The sequence below is a fragment of the Anabrus simplex genome, chromosome 1, assembly GCF_040414725.1.
Source record: "Anabrus simplex isolate iqAnaSimp1 chromosome 1, ASM4041472v1, whole genome shotgun sequence".
NCBI classification, from domain to species: domain Eukaryota; kingdom Metazoa; phylum Arthropoda; class Insecta; order Orthoptera; family Tettigoniidae; genus Anabrus; species Anabrus simplex.
The window spans coordinates 2,802,976-2,819,791 of record NC_090265.1 but is presented as its reverse complement, the minus strand read 5'-3'; positions in this window follow the sequence as shown (position 1 = coordinate 2,819,791).

The window sequence follows — 16,816 nt, the reverse complement described above, 5'->3', positions numbered from 1 at the left end:
CAAGAATGTAAACAAATGTTGAAGTACCAGAATTTTTTATTAATTTACGCTTAACCACAACAGCCAAGCAGGGTAACGCTCTTGTTCCGATTTCGAGGCCTATTCGTATGTCACTGTGCGATGATTTCGAACTATCCTACAATCAACTGATCGTGATGTTGGCCTCGTGCCGCAATATGATGAAGTGTCAGTATTCGCTTTAATGCTTCAAGCTTTCGGCAACGGTCTTTAATTCTCCCCCAGTGATTCTAAAATGCGTATTTTCTACACTTTTCGTCATTTAAAGGCCATGCCCCCTTGCTTGTGTGACCACAGGAAACATGGCAGACGTTCGTTCTATTAGTTTCACCCAGGCACCGCTTCCGCCTCTCTATGTTATTCTAGCTCGTTGAGTGGTGCTTAAGTAAAACAATGCATTGACTCACGTTAGCGCTCGTAGTGGTGCATAAGTGAAACAACGCATTGACTCACATTAGCGCTCGTAGTGGTGCTTAAGTGAAAACCTGCCTTGACTCACATTAGCGCTAGTGGTGGTACTTAACTAAAGCAATGCATTGGCTCTCATTAACGCTCGTAGTACTTGCTATCATCTGTTTGTTCCTGTGTAGCAGCGCCTTAGTGGAAGAATCAACCGGTGTACCACCATTGGCCAGGGAACGCCCGAATGCTTTATCTAACACACTTCGCGAAGGCTCCTTCCGTATTCCCCTGCGCCCCTGTATGGGAAAACAGTGTACATTTGAGCAAGATTGACGTACAGCTCAATGAAACCATGAGAGTTGTTACAGGTACAGTGAGGTCCACTCCTAATCAGTGGCTGCCTATTTTAGCAAATATTGCTCCTCCAGATCTGAGGAGAAAAGCAGCGAAAGTACAGTTGCTCAAGAAGACCTTTGTACACAGGAACTCACTCTTCTTCAATGCCTTAGGAGACCCCCCCCCCCTGTGATAAGGTTAAAATGCCGGAATCCACTCTGAACTGACCCACACTCCTATGAAAAATTCAGTGCAACAACAGGATGGAGACAGCGGCGGGAACAATGTCCACCCACCAACGCCTTTCTGATTAAAGAGCCAACGAAGAAAGTGCCAGGTTCCGATCTTCCAAGACATCAGTGGTCAAAACTCAACCGTTTCAGAACAGGCCACGGCAGGTGCCGATATATGATGAAAAAGTGGGGATATTGTGAAAGTACTGCGTGTGAATGTGGTGCTGAGAAGCAGACATGGCTTCATGTTGTTGAGAGCTGTCCACTGTCAGCATTTAAGGACGGTTTACGGGGTCTGCATGAGTTGACACCGAGTGCAGTGGACTGGGTGTCGAAGCTGGACGTTCTAGTTTAATTACCTCTAAATTTTAATTTATATGTTCATTGTGTATTTTACATTATTCTGGTAAATGCCATACGATAATAAAATAATAACAAAAAACGCTCGTATGGTGCTTAAGTGAAACAATGCCTTGACTCACATTAGCGCTAGTAGTGGCGCTTAAGTGAAACAATGCCTTGACTCACATTAACGCTTGTAGTGGCGCTTAAGTGAAACAATGCCTTGACTCTCATTAACGCTAGTAGTGGCGCTTAAGTGAAACAATGCGTTGACTCTCATTAACTCTAGTAGTGGCGCTTAAGTGAAACAATGCATTGACTCTCATTAACGCTCGTAGTGGCAGAAAATAAATGTTTTATTGCACACAAATGTGTATGGACAAAATTCTTATGAGCAATCGTCTGTACAGAATTTCGTTAAGGAATCTATTCTCAGTTTACACTGAAGTACGTGATAGCGCTTCTTTTGCACCTGCAGTCCGGACTTGGCTCATGGAAACTCGCTTTAATACGCAGGCGTTGGTGAAACCCATGGACTCAGAGTGTCTCAACTCATAGACCTCCCTGAGTTCAGTTGCGGTTGATCATCGCATCACATTGGTAAAAGTCCCACCATATGCTGTCTCTCTTTTGTTGAAGCTCTTGTAGGAGTTCCTTATACGCTGGGGTGGCCGGGAGCAGCAGTTTCAAACGCAGCTCTTCCACAAAGAATAATTCCCTCGACAGTTGGTATACGAGACCTGATGGAGTGTACTTTGATAGGCAAAGTACTTTTTTTAAATATAATGCATTCACCTTCTCTATACTAATGTAGTTGCCTCTTTCCAAGATATATCCATACATTTTCTAATCCATATGTAGCTACAGGACTATCCTTAAGATGAAATAACTCGATGGCACGTGAAAGTGAGAGATGGCTCAAAGATCTGATGTCGTTAATGATTTTATGGCAGCATTTAGTCGGCCTTTTACATGTAAAGAGAACACGTTCCCCGGTGTTTGAAAAGTAACTCCTAGGTACTTAATATTTGTGACTGACTTTAGTTGCTGGTCATTGATTAATAATGTTGCCCGTTTTCCTCCTTTTCTGAAGGTCAGCGGAACAGTCTTATTTTCATTTAACCACAGCTGGTTCTCTTCTGCCAATTTCGTAACTTTATGAAAAGTAATCTGCAAAGTCAACTGAGAAGTTGACGTCAGAACCATGGCATCTGCATACATGAGAATATTGACATTTTCTTAATCTACTCTTTGTACAATGTCAGCTGTGGTGGCAATGAAAAGCGATGGGCTTAGATAACAACTAGGCCCGATGATCTTATGCAACTTCTCTAATACGATAACTCATTTGATCGTATCAAAAGCCTTAGAATAATCAATAAAGATTGCATGAAGTTTTCCCTTTGGAATTGTGAGAGCTTCATTAATATACTGTTGTAGACAATCGATTGCTTGAATGGTTAATCTTCTTCTTCTCAAGCCAAACTGTGAATCTGGGAGCTTGTCGTCTATTAACATTGTGAAGCGCTTACACACTAGCTGAGTCAGTATCTTTAAGAGTGTGTATTCCAGAGCAATACCTCTGTACGAATTAGGGTCTGCTGTATCACCTTTGCCATTATACATCATTTTTATTGTGGACTTAGCCCAACAGTCTGGTATCTTACCCTGTTGTAAACATTCATTCAATAACTGGCATATGGATTCTTTTAACACTGGAAATATCCCTTTCAAATGTTCATTATAAATGTTGTCTGGACCACATGGTTTCCCGTTTTTTAGGCTTTTAACAGTTTCTTCTATTTCTTCAAGCGTAAATCTCTCTGAGTCATTCGGGATAACTGTTGGATCGACATGAAAATTGACTGGCCGCGTGTCCCTCTCCTGAAGAATTGCACGGAGGTGCGCTTCCCAAACATCCATTGGTATATTACGAGAAATTTTTGTCTGTTTAGGACGCAAAGCTTTGTAAGGGTCCTGAGTAGCCTCTTCAGTTAAACGTTTTTCTTCCTTTTCTAAAAACGTCTGACGGGCTTGTTTAGCTATGGCTTTATATTCCATTCTTAAATTAGCGTAGTACTCCAGCCGTTCTTTCGTGCGCTGCAACTTTGCTGCATGCAAGGCTGACAAAGCTGTTTTTCTTGCATTGTAGCAGGCATCTGTAAACCATGGTTTTGCTTTTCTATTGTTAATTACTGTAGGAGGTATTGCCTTCTTAAGAACTTCCTCCAGTTTTAAAGCAGCCTGATTCAGAGTCCCGTTGTTTAGTGTATCGCTTATTGCTTTGTTGTCTGAATTCTCCAGTGTTCTTCTCAACTTTAAAGGTTATAAATTCTTACTGTCACCATGACGAATATAAGAACCAAGTGTGATGACTCAACTGTTATAGCGTGGTAGTTTGTGGACCCGCCACTGGGAGCACTGCAAACGTCGGTGTCCAACACGTGCTTCAGTAGACCGGCAAACCATGTGTTCAAAATTGCAGGGAGATGTTATTGTGCGAGATATTTCAAGTCAACAAGTTGAATTTCCTTTGCTCTCAGTTCCTAAACTCAGTTCATTGTGTGTTGTGCACTTAAAGCACGTGTGTAATGTGGCCTGATTAAATTAATAGTTCAACATGCCGTACTGTTTTGTGCCGGGCTATAAGTCAGGCTATGGTAGAGTAGTTAATGGTATAAATAAAATTCTTTTCACCACCGAAGGATAGAAATAAATTTGAAAAATGGGCCAGAGCTATTCCACGAAAGGATACTGTGTTAACGCGTAATATTAGAATTTGTCAAGTTCATTTCTCTGATGATTTGATAGTAAAGTCAGATAACTTTATAGTGAATGGTGAAAAAGTGGTTGTGCCTCGTGAGAGATGGTAATTACGTCCAGGAGCAGTGTCTCACATTTTCCCTAATTTGCCGAAATACCTTTCAAGTGAGATTAAGTCCCGTGAAACTCCCAACTGGAAAAAGAATCTAGACACCACTAGGAGAAGAAGAAAGAAGATTGAAGACGGGAGTGTAGCAGCAAATGGAAAATTAAAAGGTCAGTCTAATGTTGACCAAAATTTGGGTTATTCTAGTGCGCTTTCTGATGCCGAAAAGACAATATTATCGCTCAAAAGGCGCCTAAAAAATGCTAATCGAAATTTAATTCCAGCTAGATCCAGTCTAAACTTAGCAAAATCGAGAATTAATATATTGGAGAAGCAGGTTAGAAATACACAGTTCGAAACTCTTCGATTGAGAAGTGTGTAGTGTACCATTTGGCTGGGTACGTTGTTAAGCATTCTTCTAAATTTATTAAGTGTTCGCCCTGTGCCCATTCTCTACGTGATAATAATCATAGTACATTTTCAGTTCTCTCCGAAATAACAGACTACGGTTCAAGAAATAATGAAGTGTTTTAACACGCCCTTCGAAAAGTATATGTGACATCCTTTTCCAGGTCGAGAAAGTATTTAGTGAAAAACTATTCACAAAATCGATGTGGAGCGAAATATTTTTTGATTGTATCGACTCTATAGACAAAATTTCAGTTGATCCTTCAGGTGCTGGCTGTTGTCTTCAACATATTATGGATATAATCCCCAGACTTGTTTATCATTATCTGAAGTGCCGATTTTTCTTCAGAGTGAAAGAAATCCGGCGAGATTTACAATCTCGAACATCCGCAAATCTTCACGCACGCTTTCGAAAGTCCAGTAACCAACAAACTGAGATGGTAAGTAACCTTTAAATAGCTCATGGGTGTTTTCTTAATATGCTGTGAGTTGTGTTATTTATGTATATATAAACTCGAGTAACTTGTGCTTTTCGCAACATGTGATGAAAGTCGTAGCTCTTATTTCCGTGTATGATATTTTTCCATTGTTCTCTGCCGTGGTATTTTAATTGTAATCTCTCATTTAAAAAAATAAAAGACAGTGTATATACTTATCAGTTACGGAGTAATACGTGTCCTGTGACCATTCCTAAGACCAGCTGATAGGTATTGTGGAGCTACCAAACTCTAGCGCTGCCTGCGGGGTGCGCCTGAACTTGATGAGTCATCACACTTGGTTCTTATATTCGTCATGCTGTCACTCATACCGTTTCTTAGCAGCGTTGTTCACACGGGCAGATGCTTCTTCTCAGCTTCCTTTATAACAATTTGACATTTGGTGGTTATACTACAATTTATGAAGACAAGATCAATTGTACTCATGTCATTATAGCAAATATATGTTGGCTGTTCCTTCTTGTTGATTAGTATTAGCTCTTCTTCTTCTAGATAGCTCAAAACTTCTTTGGACTTCTGTAATTCTGTATCTACACGGCAATTGAGATCACCCGCTAGGATGATGGGATCGTCCTTAGCTACCAAAATGGTAATCTGATCACGGCCTACTTGATGCGACGCTATACCTAACAATCAATCACTACCGATCTGCATTTAGGGCAGTCGCCCAGGTGGCAGATTCCCTATCTCTTGTTTTTATAGCCTTTTCGTAAATGATCGCAAAGGAATTGGAAAATTATTGAACAGTTCCTTTGGTAAGTTATTCCAATCCCTAACTCCCCTTCCTATAAATGAATATTTGCCCCAATTTGTCCTCTTGAATTCTAACTTTATCTTCATATTGTGATCTTTCCTACTTTCAAAGACACCACTCGATGTCCTCCCACGCCATCTCTCCACTGACAGCTCGGAACATATCACTTAATCGAGCAGCTCGTCTCTTTCTCCCAAGTCTTCCCAGCCCAAATTTTGCAACATTTTTGTAACGCTTCTCTTTTGTCGGAAATCACCCAGAACAAATCGAGCTGATTTCCTTTGGATTTTTTCCAGTTCTTGAATCAAGTAATCCCGGTGAGGGTCCCATACACTGGAACCATACTCTAGTTGGGTCATACCAAAGAAACCCCGAAATATCCTCATAACCATGTGCAGAGATCTGTACCCTTTATTTATAATCCCATTTATGTGATTACCCCAATGAAGGTCTTTTCTTATATTAACAGCTAGGTACTTACAATGATCCCGAAATGGACCTTTCACCCCATCAACGCAGTAATTAAAACTGAGAGGACTTTTCCTATTTGTGAAACTCACAACCTGACTTTTAACCCCGTTTATCATCATACCATTGCCCACCGTCCATCTCACAACACTATCGAGGTCACTCTGCAGCCGCTCACAATCTGCCTTAGATAGGTCAATCGCAATATAGTCCATTTGGCCTACTGAATGCAGGATATCTGCTATATCTTGCTGAAATCCTACAAGCTGAGCTTCAGTGGAATAACCCTTCCTAAACCCAAACTGCCTTCTGTCAAAACAGTTATTAATTTCGCAAACATGTCTAACACAATCAAAAACTTCTTTCCAAAAACTTACATGGAATGCATGCCAAACTGACTGGCCTCTAATTTTCAGCTTTATGTCTATCGACCTTTCTTTTATACACTGGGGCTACTATAGCAACTTTCCATTCATTTGGTATAGCTCCTTCAACCAAAACAATAATAAAATAAGTATTTCAGATATGGCACTATATCCCAACCCATTGCCTTTAGTATATCCCCAGAAATCTTATCAATTCCAGCTGCTTTTCTGGTTTTCAACTTTTGTATCTTACTGTAAATGTCATTGCTGTCATAGGTAAATTTTAATACTTCCTTAGTATTAGTCAACTTCTCTACCTGGAGATTATCCTTGTAACCAACAATCTTCACATGCTGCTGACTGAATACTTCTGCCTTTTGACGATCCTCGCATACACACTCCCCTTGTTCTAGCTGGAGCGTAGCGAGGGATCCAGTCCGCCGTGATCTAAACGACCGGATAACGATCATTAAGAAAATATTGTATTCGCTAGGAGTAAATATATAATATATTCTCATACTTAAATATATTTTATTCGCCAAAAATTGTAGCTCATATCTCTGGGATATTTTTGAGTTGCTTGCCTGAAGAGCTAAAACTATTGTACCCTTGGAAATGTCGATCGGCGGTGAACTCCTCTATCCTCTTCTTCTGCCACGGCGCTCTGTAAATAAAGGATACTTATCACTATTGAGACTCTCATCTGCTTGGGGCGTGATCAGTCCGGTTTTCTTCTCCTCCCTCTTTTCCAGGTACATAAGGATCAAGTACTAAGGGTACTACATTCACTATCAAATAATAGTGGACCAGGTTGAAATATTTTTTTACTAATTACTTTATTCCGATTGAGATTAATAAAGCTCAGAAACGTTAAATAAGCATACATGTTATAAAATGGACCTGGGCTGTAAAACGGCCAGCATTAGCTCGGTTACGTCATGGAAAGGAGAACTCTCATAACCGTATAATCACACTTGAAATTCACCATTGACATCACAGATGTGCAACATTGACAAATGACAGACGTAGTCTAGTTATCTTTACCCATACTGCCAAATACATTAATAGTAACACAAAAAGGCTTGGAACAGTCCCAAAAATTATTTTGTTAATTTAATTCAGAGAGATTAAAATACAAAATTATCAAAGGATTACACTGACATTAGTGAATTTTGCACTGCTCCGAATAAATTAATTAGGAGTTCCTGAGAACACACCTGAGTTTGGGAGTTCACTGCTCCCTGTTACCTTAATATTATTTAAGTTAGTGTCACATTAAATATGGCCTCAACTGACCTCTCGTGATCTGGTATAGGAAGGATACACAAACAAGAATTTCATACAGGGCATTTCATGAATCACTGCGTAGTCACCACGGATTACTTAAATTAAAAATTCACATAATGAATTCCACTGAACAGACCTGCCTACTAATTACACATTAAGTAAATATTCAACGGTTTAACCCTACTGGGTTTGCATGATTCGCATACCTTTTACCTATATTCTAACATATATCTTAACACTACTGTTTTATGCCGGTCTGAACTCAGATCATGTAAGGATTTAAAAGTCGAACAGACTTATTAATTAAACTTCTACACCTAATCATATTCCTTAATCCAACATCGAGGTCGCAATCTTTCTTGTCGATATGAACTCTCAAAAAAATTACGCTGCTAGAACTCTACACAGGCCTGTTCAGAGACTTAATTATTCATAAGTTGCAATGTACACTGACTGACAGAGCAAATGCAACACCAAGAAGGAGTGGTCAGAACTTTATTCCAATTGCAGGGTAGACCGACGTCACTGAGGTATGCTCATGATTTGAAATGCGCCGCTGTGCTGCGCACGTGGCGAACGATAAATGGGACACGGCGTTGGCGAATGGCCCACTTCGTACCGTGATTTCTCAGCCGACAGTCATTGTAGAACGTGTTGTCGTGTGCCACAGGACACGTGTATAGCTAAGAATGCCAGGCCGCCGTCAACGGAGGCATTTCCAGCAGACAGACGACTTTACGAGGGGTATGGTGATCGGGCTGAGAAGGGCAGGTTGGTCGCTTCGTCAAATCGCAGCCGATACCCATAGGGATGTGTCCACGGTGCAGCGCCTGTGGCGAAGATGGTTGGCGCAGGGACATGTGGCACGTGCGAGGGGTCCAGGCGCAGCCCGAGTGACGTCAGCACGCGAGGATCGGCGCATCCGCCGCCAAGCGGTGGCAGCCCCGCACGCCACGTCAACCGCCATTCTTCAGCATGTGCAAGACACCCTGGCTGTTCCAATATCGACCAGAACAATTTCCCGTCGATTGGTTGAAGGAGGCCTGCACTCCCGGCGTCCGCTCAGAAGACTACCATTGACTCCACAGCATAGACGTGCACGCCTGGCATGGTGCCGGGCTAGAGCGACTTGGATGAGGGAATGGCGGAACGTCGTGTTCTCCGATGAGTCACTCTTCTGTTCTGTCAGTGATAGTCACCGCAGACGAGTGTGGCGTCGGCGTGGAGAAAGGTCAAATTCGGCAGTAAATGTGGAGCGCCCTACCGCTAGACAACGCGGCATCATGGTTTGGGGCGCTATTGCGTATGATTCCACGTCACCTCTAGTGCGTATTCAAGGCACGTTAAATGCCCACCGCTACGTGCAGCATGTGCTGCGGCCGGTGGCACTCCCGTACCTTCAGGGGCTGCCCAATGCTCTGTTTCAGCAGGATAATGGCCGCCCACACACTGCTCGCATCTCCCAACAGGCTCTACGAGGTGGCCAGCGTACTCTCCGGATCTCTCACCAATCGAACACGTGTGGGATCTCATTGGACGCCGTTTGCAAACTCTGCCCCAGCCTCGTACGGACGACCAACTGTGGCAAATGGTTGACAGAGAATGGAGAACCATCCCTCAGGACACCATCCGCACTCTTATTGACTCTGTACCTCGACGTGTTTCTGCGTGCATCGCCGCTCGCGGTGGTCCTACATCCTACTGAGTCGATGCCGTGTGCATTGTGTAACCTGCATATCGGTTTGAAATAAACATCAATTATTCGTCCGTGCCGTCTCTGTTTTTTCCCCAACTTTCATCCCTTTCGAACCACTCCTTCTTGGTGTTGCATTTGCTCTGTCAGTCAGTGTACTTGGATGTTGCAAGTGAAATGTTGTTTTAACACTGCAACCATGCTGTCTTCCTTCCCTAAGGTTATTGAACTCACGTTTTCATTTGAGTGTGGGTGGATCCTCCCACACTGAGAAAGCAAACAAACCACATGATAAAAATGAAAAAGACAGCTGAGGTTCAAATAATCAACATTCTAAATCTAAAATACACTCCGGAAAGAGACGGCATCATATTATAACTAACCTATAATATTTATATCACGTACACGTAGAAGTAAGTTCTGTCTCCGGTGCTAAAGGCACCTGTCATAATGAATGACCGGAACGTCGCTCTACTCCAATGCCAAAGGAAATCAGGTTCAAAACAGATAGTCACAAAAATACGTATGACTGGGAAGTCCACATCTTATCCAAATATTATCCTTCCATGGCAAACGTTACAGTTGAAAAGCCAATCAAAATGCGTGGACAAATAAACAATCATTAATTTAACCTCCGTAGCAAAGTGTTCGTGGGTCATGGCTTATTGTTACAAATCAAGAGTGTAAATTAGAGTATAAAATGATTGGGTATTATTATTATTATTACAACTTCCCCCATGCGGAGGCTGCCACAAGGACAAAGTATGTCGACTACACAGTATTTTATCTTCTTTTAGCTTAAACGTTCGCAGTGCGTCTGGATGTGAGTATGGGTCTGATCTCACGTATACGAGCCTCTTAGGCAGACCTCTGCCTGTCTCTATTTCTAGTACACAGCGGCTAGTTCTCCTTTATTTTATTTCTTATTTCCCCATAGATGCTCATTTTTTCTATTATTTAATCGCAGCTTCCTTACTATTCTTCGTTAATGAGTAGACGTTTATTCACTAGCTCATCGCTTGTTTACCAGGACTGTTTCTACTGGTACCTCAATGTACTAATTCCGCTTCTGAGGGAATTTCTCTCTTTCTAAAGTATCTCGTTATTTGCTCGGTATTTCATTTACAGCTCACTGGATTCCCACCTTTACATCCGATCTGCACCGTGTTATTTCACTCCATGTTACGTGAAAATGTGACGCTTATAATTTATTTACTACGACTTCCCAATCGTTTTATTACTGGGGCCAGTTAACTCACTCATACCAATCGTATTGGCATCATAATAATCATTACCTAATTTTTCCAAACTTTCCTAAAATACTTGTTGACCGTGACGCCAAAAAATAAACCACGAAAAATTTACGATTACGATTACGATTTACGATTATTATTATTATTATTATTATTATTATTATTATTATTATTATTATTATTATTATTATTATTTGACCTCTATTTATAATTTCAACCATGATTTAAATCTGGGCACGGATAGATATCAGTTCAGATATAAATCAATACAGTGTACGTTCCAACATCAAGCACATAATGAAATCCACACGTTACGCAAATGGGTCATTCAATGTTGGGCCCTCAACATTTATTCACGCCAATTTTGCTAATTACTGGTACGTGATCTACAATTTTACATCTAAAACAAAAGCAGCTGTCCTTTAAGAAACCTTAGAACAAATCAAAATTAGGCATAAAGTTCTCTAACGAAGGACAGCGTGGTTGCGGCTATAGATGATTATTTAGATAACAACATTTCAATAATCTTGTACTTACATTTCCCCAAAGCTGCATCCAGTCAGGCTCTCCCATGTGCCACGTGGTACCTTCCAGGGGATTACTCCATTACTCCTGGTGTACATCCGATTAGAGACATATTTCACTGATGACACGATTTATTTGCACACGCTCACACTTCTTCTACTTAATCCTAAGCTATAACACTATCACTTATCCTAATATATATACTCCTAGCGATAGCTTCGCTCTATGAACGTGAATGTTGTAGCACTGTCCTCAATATAGTTAACCTCCTATCATGTGGTCTGATGTGCGGCACACTGACCCTCTTTAAAATCCCGATAAAATCTACCCTTGTTCAGACGTCTGGCTAGGCATTACTTGCACTCTTCTTGTTCGCGTTCATTGTCCTCGGCTAGTTTGGTCATCGCAATGTGCGGAATGAGCTTACGGGCAGGCCCCCACACTTGAAAATACAGGTGACAGCCTAAGGGTTTACTAAACTGTTTTCTCTCTACCTGCACACTGTCTCGTTAGCCTTAGTGGAATGTTAGCCCGTCCCCACACTGTTTCCAAAACAAGCCGGCTACATTCATTTATTCCTTTGACTCATGAGATCCATACTGTCCTTGACAATAGCCAATCATTATGTTAAGAATTTCCTGTACTTAGATCCTATTGTTTCTGTGGTGAGTGAATAAATACCGTTTATGAATATTCACCTTTGGTTTTAGATGATCTTGTTGCAGTTTTCAAATTATCGGTAACCTGGCTTTCCCTCGCCTTCGGTCGAACACGCCTTCACTAAGTTATGAACCCGTGTGCGTGGTTTCTTATTTTTACTGTATCACGGTACGGAGTAGAAAGTCTGAGGACGATCGTACCGTTTTACCTAATTCACTTGGCGTTGGTTGAATTAAACTAACGTCAACCATGTGCTTAGTGGCGCGAAAGTTGTTACTGTACTTCCGAATCCTCCCACGCTACACACACGTGATCAATTACGCACAATGCTTATTGTTTCACTCACGTCACACACTTAATTCCCTTAGATCCACCAACATTTGTCTTCATTTCGATACTGCAACCAGAAACCCAATTCACGTGCTATCTGTCACTGATTCACAAGCTAGACTAAAATATTCCCACCGGGAATCTCGGCGGTTTAGAATACAGCAATGTGATTGGTCGCACCATTTCTCTTTGGGGTCTACTCGTCCAATTCCAAAGATTTTTAGCCATCTTCTGTCCTCCCGTATCCTGTGTTACACGGCTTTGTGGAAAGTTTCCAAAAATGTTCCCAGGGTGTGGTGACCATCTGTCCCATGGGTGCGGCGGGCGGAAGTTCTCAGGCAAAGTGATTTACAAAATAATTGTTTAACAACCCTAACGGGACATGCCTTACCTGTGCCAAGGCGGCTTAGCTCTTCCACTTTGGTGGTTCGTGAACACTCTCCAGTCCTCGCTAATATTGTCGAATATAAGATTTATACAGAGAATATGATGAATTATTGCATTCCGTCATAGCGCCTAATGCAATTTGGGTGCAATATGAAAAGCTCTTATAACTTTCACAGCAACACACTCACGAAGATTACAAAAAAAGAATATCCCTGCATGAGTCAATCATGAATAATTTGGACGGCGGCCTCTCAAATTCTATGAATTAAAATGTTTAATTTAAGATAAGAAAATTAGCCGAAATATGACATTAAAATATTGTAGACAACAGCTATTAGAATTCACCGCACTCGTAACGTAAAGCATTAGTTTCCATGGCTGTTGTGTAAATAACTGTTCCATTAATTTCACAAATTTCATAAACTTTGTAAGAGTTAATTACAATGCAGTTTGACATAATGGCAGTCACGCTATATAAGGAAGACAGTAATTGGTGTAACCAAATTGTACCAGGCGGTACACCTCCGCGCCGCTAATTCAAACTTTGCGCCAGTTGAAACTCCTCTACTGGAGGAAGCCTGAACTCTAACAACCATGTTAATTCTAAAGGTTATCAGAAGATGTCGCTATCTGTAAATTTTGAAGAGTTCTGAACTGTGTCTTTTTCGATTTATTTTTGTTTTCTCTGTAGTGAGAAGTGTGAACATTCTCTTCTAGATGGCACTACTGAAGAAATACAACGGTGCACCCTAGTGCGAAGTGAAAGAAATTTTCTTTGAAGAATTTTAGTGTGCATAAGTTTGTTCTTTGTTAAATTTCTTTCAGTCATTGTTTAGGTTGGCTGTATAACCCTTCTATTTCCGCCAGTTTTGAATTCGACCAATGAGTAATTTTTGTAATTAATTTTCCACCAATCCTAGATGTCTTCTTCAGTTTTGACTTGTAATCTTTTGGCCGTCCAATAAAATGCTTGTGGGCGGGTGTTATCATTCATGAAAGTCTCGAATGTTCCGCGACGGTATATAAACTGCTGATTGTCGGGTCCCTGCGCCACTTCAGTAACATCTATCATTGTGTAAATTATGTAGCAGGGGGCGGGAAGCGCCTCTTTCGTCGGGCAGCGGTTCATCAATAAGGTAATGGCCTTTTAATAACTTCTTTTCTTGCTAGCTCAGCAGTCTGACTCTAGGGGCAGGTTCGATACCTTTTATCATGTAACCTTCCTCTAAAATGTAATAGACTCTTGGTATAAATTCTCTCTCTTTAAACTAAAAATTGGGATAGAGAGTGCCTAACCCTCTCGAGCTCCCTTTCATATTGTTTTTGAGGTGACTACGTTTTCTCAACCATTTTTCTTCGTTTCGAAATGTTATAAGTTTTCCTATCGTGTCACCTCTTTAGTATGGGATTAGCCCTTGCATATGCGGCCTAGTGCCAAATAGGTTTTAAATAAAGTGTATTAGGAGTGCAAGGACGCCTCCTCTCAAGTTGGTATTTTGGAGGCCATGTAATTGTTCTGTTTCTTTATTGAGTAGGCCTCAGTAGGTTGGGTATTTTTACCCATGTTTTCATGTGCTTGGAGGTCAGCTTGAAGGTGGAGTTTGGTGTGGCCTTTGATAGGCGTGAACTTTAAGAGCGGGTTGCTCTTTCTTAAAAATTTTATTTCTGTGTGCTTCCAGCAGGCTTTACTGAGTAATAGGGAGCAAGAGCTCCTGGGCATGATTGGGGTTTTCTGCCCCTTTGTCAAACCTGGTATCTGGCTAAAGTTGGGCTAATTGCTCAAGATTATGTGTCTGGCTCTCGGAGCCCAAATCCTGTAACACTGTAATTGTACATTCTCGATTTGTTGCTAGGCTACTGAGTACCTGTTATATTTGTTATTTCTTGATCTTAAAAAGAAAATATAACCTTGTTAAATTTTAAATTAACTTTAATTTCGTATATTGAGACCTATTCATCCCAGCACCTTCTTTCACCTCTGCTAATCCACCAAACCACGGTAACACAAATTATGCCATGTAACAGAGTGTTTGAGGCGGTGTTACAATGCGACAGTTCCTTGAAATCTGCACAGTCCATGGATCAGTATGCCATGGCCTTCCATCAATACTTCATGCCACAGCCTGCACGGTTGCTAGGCAACGTCGAGTTCATTTGATTTTCTCAAAGTGAATTTTAATATTAAAAAATACAATTAATTATACTTAAGGCTTTCACAAGTCGTCAAGGTGCGGCAATTTTGTCCCTCAGAGGCTACTGTACGTGCCTGTATATCTACTAACACGAAGCTGACGTATTTGATGCCCTCAAATGCCATGGGAGTGAGGGAGGATCTAATCCACCAATCTAAGCTCAGAAGGCCCCACAGATCTATTCAGCCAAGCTGGGAAGTAGATAAATAATATGGGATAAGTCTCCGTGGAGACATCTCCGAGACATTGTGTTCTATTTGTCGACTAGAATCGCTGTTGGGTAAAGCTGGAGCAAATCTCCCTCGTATGGCGGTAGCTTTAGCTTGGGTGCTCCCAGAAAATATTGATTTGAGGGCCTGCTAATAGTAAGGTTCATTAGGCAATCAATTACTGCTTAGTACAACGTGTCCCCTTAATGTAGTGGAAAGGCAAACAGATAAAACATTGATCGTCCATTATCGCACTAAACTCGTTCATGAACGCAAACAAGTTTTTCCTCCTAATTCTCTCTTGCGGTCGTTTAACACGCAGTCCCACAACGTTTCACATATACTACTTCGTATTAATAAACATGAAATGGTGTCTTCCAGCTTGTTGGTTTTTTATTTGTTTGTTTGTTCCGGGCGGGCCAGAAAATTACTGGACCAATTCAGCTCAAATTTGGAAAGAACGTAACTCAAAACCCCGCGTTAAGCCAGGGATACCTTCGATTTTGATATGTTTTATTGTTGGTATCTAATGGGTGATTTTACAGTGGTATGTCCAAAATTTGGCCGCTCGTTTAATTGAACCTACAGGATACTTCTCCATTTACTTCGAACTAGTTTGTATTTATAAAGCAGTCAATTGTCCTCGTGTTAGCTGTTCTTTCTTAAGAGCTTCTTTCTCCGGCAGAGACGAAGAACATGAGGAAGGGTTTCAATCTCATTGCACTAACGGCAGCGAGCATCTAGGCTTCTGACGCGAACACTGCGAACTGTGACAAAATTGCAGTTCATTTATATAGCGTTCATCCGTTGAGGAAAAGATAGGCCAAGAAAGAGAAAGTCCACTTTGGTTATCTTCCCCATTACTAGGGAAAAGGACAATGAGAAAATACATTTAAGTAATGTTTATTGAAATTGTTTAAATGTTCCCAGTATTCTTTAATTTTCGGGCAGATCCCACGCGATGGATTCTATCTTTTTCTCAAATTAATTTAAAGTTACATAAGTGATTTTGTACTAGTTGGAGTGAATCTCTCAAAATCGCAGTCGATGTGTCTGGCAGACGAGTGCCAGGAAGTCGAAAGCTTTTGAAAGTATTTAAAGAGAAATTTGTGATTATTCCGCCTGTACCTAACAACATACCAATAACTTACACGGCATAAGCCCAAAAAACCTATATCATGTTTTTATGTGCGGATCGTGAAATCATCGATGGTAACTTACCAGATATTGATTATATCCTTGTGTCCCAAGTCACGAAAGTAAGGCTCATAGTGCCTTTTCTTTCCTCTATCAACCTCTTTGTATTGCTTTTCATCCCAACCAAATCTGACTGTTGGATCGATAATGACGCCTTTGTTGGATTTCCTATCAATGACTACAATGTCCGGTCGTTTAATTGAAGCTACAGAATACTTCTCCCCATACTTCCAACTATTTACAAAGAAGTCAGCTATCCTCGTGTTGTCTGTGTTTCTTAAGAGTTCCCCTTTGCGGCAGAATGCAAGAAAATGGGGAACGCTTTCAATCTCATTGCACTCATGGCAACATGCGTCAAGTCTTCTGCCGGGAACACTACGAACTGTGATAA